The sequence below is a fragment of the Amblyomma maculatum genome, chromosome 10 (assembly GCF_055883805.1).
Source record: "Amblyomma maculatum isolate TAMU_Amacu chromosome 10, ASM5588380v1, whole genome shotgun sequence".
In the NCBI taxonomy this organism is placed as follows: domain Eukaryota; kingdom Metazoa; phylum Arthropoda; class Arachnida; order Ixodida; family Ixodidae; genus Amblyomma; species Amblyomma maculatum.
In genome coordinates, this window is record NC_139353.1 from 62,436,491 (window position 1) to 62,441,933 (window position 5,443).

Consider the following 5,443-nt stretch of genomic DNA (forward strand, 5'->3'; position numbering starts at 1 on the left):
GCTTCTCCACGGACTTCCACGAAACATTCACAGCTCCTGCACCTTGTGTTCATATATAGTTAGCACTAAGCATGTGCAGGACATAGGTTTATCTTGTGCAGTTTGCTGACCCAGTAATAACTAATACATTTTTGATTATTAGTGTGACCATATGGTCAAGCAAACTAGTTCCCCTGATGAGTGAAATCCAGCTGAGAACAGACATGGACGATATTGTGCAGTTCAGTATTGTAAGATATCCTGGATAGGAGAGCACCAGTTTGACAGATGCTGGCTCACTTTCTCATCTAAAAAAATTGTATTACAGTAACTATTAAAATTGCTGCTTCTAATTTCGTGGGGATAAGTTGGCGAAACCTAAGCTAGCGTTTTTTTTTTTTTTTTTTTAGAAATTGTTAAATTTGTCATTAAAGTATTTGCAAAGCATCTAATACTGAAAGGTGCTGCCTCATGAACTTTGTCACAGAAGCACTACAATTAAAGCTGACAAAGTTTACTCACTTTATCCTTCTTAATAGTATCATTTCTGCTTCATTTCCTGCCCGAATATATTGGAGGGCAGCTCTATTAAATAAAGCGTGGTTTGATATTTGACCGTAGGGTGTCCCCAGACAGGATGCCATGAGCGCAGGCCCAATCAGAATATTGCACGGAAGCTGTCCCACCAAGATTGCGCAGACGACGCGGCACGATCGAGCGTCCTAGCAGACGACTCTGCAAACCACGCCCATTGGCCCATTGCGCTCAACTCGATTCCGCGCTGCATGGCATGCGTTCGTGCGTCAAATGCTAAAGAAATGCCTGCAGTTTGGGCTCGCTTAATTTTTATAGTTTTATTTTAGCCACGGCATTTTTAAAGGAAGCAGCGTGCAGCTCTTACCTTAGCTCGTTCAGGAGCAGCGCTGTTCAGGAGCTTCAGCTCATCGTAGCACCAGCGGACCAGCGCAGTAGGCATCGACAGTAGGTCGTGGCATCGACAATGGCGACTGTTGCGAAGTTCAAGATAGTTCAAGCACAAGTTGAAGCACTGCAGTTCAAGTAGTTCAAGCAAAGAACTTCCTTTCTTCGTTCGTGACTCTGGAGAAATTAACTTTGTGTGTTAAAGCAGCGACGTCAGAAAGTGCTCGTTTCTGTCCTTGCGTGACAGAAAAAGACTGTCGTGAGCGCACGTGGACTGCGGCAGACTACGGAGCGCCTGTCATGTTGATCCGACAAAAGGAGCACCTCTTCGTTGTGCACTCGTTGTGTCAATTAAGCTCCAATATGCCGATGACTTAACACCGAATGCTGTAAAAAAAGGGTAGCTGTAATAGAGAGCATCTTTGTCACGGTTAAGACTCTGTTTACGAAATGAGTACAGGCTCTCGAGTTCAGACTGAAGTATTATTGCTGAGGCAGATGTGAACGGATGATTTTGAGGTGCTCTAGCCTTATACGATCAGGCTGTTTCTCGTAGCGCGGCAGAATCTGGTTCGCGAAGGTGCACGAACGAGGGTCGCGAATGAAGTGAGAACAACGGAGGTAGCTGTTGTTCAGGCTGTCTAATTGGTCGAGCCGTCAGATGCTGTTAGCGTACAATTACCAATATTTCAAAAGGTTTACTTCCTATGGAATCGCATTTGTACCTTCTCACATGTAGCGAAAACTTCTGGCTACTTCGGCCATACAAGCAGATGTGTCAAGGGTGGAAGCGTGGTGAAGGACTGTGGTGATAGTGCATTGCACCCAGAGCATGAGCTACGCAACAAAATGAGTTTTTGCCACTGGCGTTCTTTCTTGTTCATATTCTTTTCTTTGATAGTTTAAGTTAAGAAATTTAGCGAAAGGAAATTTGCATTTTTAGTGATGGAACCAAAATTTCAAGTTTTAAAAAATTTTTTGAATTTCCAAGCAGTTGAAAGGAAGATTGGCGAAAAAGAGCGATTTCGGAACCAAGCTATGGTAAATTTAGATTCTAGCATAAATCACCTTTAGTTTTTGCTTTGGAGTTTCATTACAGGGCCCTATGGGTGCTTGGTTTAAAGCTGTTACCGAGGTTTAATACTAGCAGTTTAACTCTTTTCCAGTGAAGCCTAGGAGGCCTTTCTATCTCACAAATCTGCCATTCAGAGGGACAACAGACATCCAGAGTTCATGACAAGTGCAGAGCTGCCTCTAACATTCGGTCATATGTAAAACGGTGTCTTTTTTTTTTTTTTTTTTTTTTTTTTTTACACTAGTCTTTGAGGTTTCCTCGAGAAGAGAGAGAAAACATTTAATAGAAGATCAGTGAGATTTACGCAGCACATACGCAACAGCATTACTCTTGTAGAGCATGCTACGTGATTATGTCGTCACTTAGATAAAGAAATGAGAGAGACATTAATGCTCGTTTCTAAATTATCTATTCCACACTGGCAATTTTTTTTCAGGTAACCTCTAACGCGTAAGATGCCCTGTACACCTTGACATTTTCTTCACGGGAAAGTCAAGGTCTCTGTGGTCATTGCAGTGTTGTGGCTGTAAGAGTGAGCTCATCATGCCATATCCCAGAGGCACGCATGGTTTTTTCGGCGGGACTTCAAACGTAGGATTAAGGTCCCACTCTAATTGTCACTTGCAAACTGCCTCATGCCCGACGCCTGCACATAATTTTTCCGAGCCTGTGAGGCTTCAGACTTTCTACGCCGATGCCAGCACCTACAGAATATTTATTATTATTATTATTATTTTTCTTTTTGTAACATGGGTGTACAGTACTCCTCTTGGAGTTATGCTTGGAGTTAGGCCTCGAGTAGAACAAAAGCGAGATCAGGGGTTTTAATCTTTTTGACCATGCTCAAGCTGTCTTGTGGGCTTCATTGTGTTATTCTTTTTTTCTTGTGAATGTTTGGTACATTTTCTCTTGATGGACATAAAGGAATACTTGGATCAGTCTTTGTTCATACTAGATTTCATGCATATGCTTTTGTTATGCAGACATGCATTCTTGTCACGGCCGGACCTAATGCAGCGGTGTACGCTCTTCGTACGGCCGGCGTGATCACGGCCGGACTGAATGCAGCGGCGCGCGCTCGCGCTTGCCCCGAGACCAATACGCAGACCGGCCGTGGTCACGTGAAGCAGACGACGCGGCTTCAGCGCACTAGCAGACGACTCGGTGCAAACCACGCGCTTCGCTCTCAACACGTTTCCGCGCAAGCCCGCATGGAGCGTTTTTTGCACGCGAAAACGCGTCGCACGCCCGACGCCCGCGCCGGCGTCGACGATTTCACTCCCGCATGGTCAGCAGCCGAGCGGCGTTTTTTTTTTTTTGCCGCCCACTTGCGCGACGCACGCGCCCCCATCCGGCCGTGCGTAGAAGGTCGCGAACATCTTGTTTTCCCTGTCGCCGCAAGCTTCAAGTTGTGGTTTCCTCTCTTTCTTCTGGGTCAGGTGTGTCAAGAAAACAGGCAAGGCATCACTTCCAACAGCTATGGATCTAAATGCAGAAGCCATAGCACAAGGGAGGTATCAGAGGTCCGCTGGCAAGGCTAGCAGCTCATAAACAACCTCCGAGCTCAGCGGACGGCCTACCTTCACCGAACTCTAACCTAAAAACCTAAAAAAAAAAGAAGGAAATGCACGGTGCCCGATGCCCGGACCTTGCTGTCGTCGCCTCGTGCGCCCCCGCGACTACGAAAGACTACATTGCTGCTCGGCCGTTTCGGCTGAGAAACCCAAAACCCTCGGCGCCGTCGGAGCGCCAAACCCCCGTCGTTCTTTCCGCTCTCGCGAGCTTCTATCTCTCGGCCGGCGTGGGCGTGGCTCCAACCGGAATCACGTGACGGCTGCTCCGGCTCTCATTGGCCCTCTGCCGCTGCAGACTTCCGGCGTCGGCGCGTCGTCGGCGTTTTTATCTGTTCAGCCAGGATTTGGCAAAATCGTCCTCTCCGGCGGCAAAAAAACGCTCCGCTGCCGTCGACGCCGGCGAATCGCCCGGAAAAACGCTCCATGCGGGTCACGCTATGGCAGTCGTTAGTCGGCGCCAGCGGCAGGGTGCATCAGAATGGTTTTTAGGTGCACGACCTGTGTATCCTTTCATCGTACACGACAGAAATACATGCTCATTGGTTAATTTGGGCGCGTTTGATTTTTAATAAAGCTCCGACGGGAGAGGCGCACAGCTCTGGTGCTATTACTTCTATTACTTTAGCTTTAACAATCAGCCGCTTCATCTCCAGCCAGCCAATGTGGCACCAGCGCAGTAGGCATCGACAAAGGCCGAAAGGCGACAATCTTGATTGATTCAAGTACGGCAATTTATAGTTTGTGTATTAGCTCTATGCGGCAATTCAAGAATGAGCATGGGTAAACTTTAGCGTGAGTACATGGGCACGGTTATGCACGGTTGAAGCAGCAACGTCGGGAAGTGTTCGGTTTTGTCAGTGCGTGCTGATAGCAAAATCTCAGTCATGAGCGCACGTGGACTGCAGTGGACGGCTCTGCAGCTGTCATTTTGAAGCAACGAAAGGAGCGCTCCTTTGTTGTGCACTCGTCGTGTCAAGCACCAATACCGAGGACAACACCGAAGGCTGTAAATACGGTCAGCTGTAACAGAGGTTGTCTTTGTCGCGGTGTTTAAAAAATGAGTAGACTTTCGAGAATTCAATTCCCGAGACAGAAGTGTACGGTTCGTTTTAAACAGTTGCAATATAGGCGAGATGTCAGACTGTTTCTCGTGCATGGGCTCGTCATGTCCGTGCACGAAGCGCACGAACATTGTGTCGCGAATAAATTAAGTGAGAACAGCGGAGGGAGCTGTGCTGACATTCGCTCGCAACAGCACGTGTCATCTGCTGATTGCAGGATTCGTATTCGTATTATTTGGGGACACATTATTAGGTACCGGTTCGCGTGTCCTTTTTGCTGTCTGATGGCTTGAGCCATCGATCGTTGCTGGCCGGGGTACAGTCATCAATATTTCGAAATGTTTACTTCCTATGAAACCGCTTCTACCTTCTCAGATGTAGCCATAACTGATATGTTAGTGCCAAAATGAAGATGTATCGGTATGGCGCGCCGTTGTTTCGAGGACTGAGGCCGTCAGTGCGTCTTGCTCCGTTCGGACGCCGCTAAGACAGAGGCAAGATAAAGGATGGCGGTAATGGTACATTGCACCCTGATCATGAGCTAGCGTTTTGCACAACAATATGCGTTTTTACCCATGTTCTTTTTGGTTCATATTCCCACTTTTGATAGCTTGAGTGAAATGTAGCGATAGGAAATCTTTCTATGTTTATGGGGTGGTAAAACAAAAATTCCATCCTTGTCTAATTTCCTTTCTATTTCTCCAATTTCCAAGCACTTAAAAGGAAGAATGGCGAGAAAGAGCTATTTTCAGACCCAGCTATAGTATTTTTAGATTCTAGCATAAAAACTCCTTTGGTATTTGGTTTGGAATATCATATTGTCGCATTCTAGT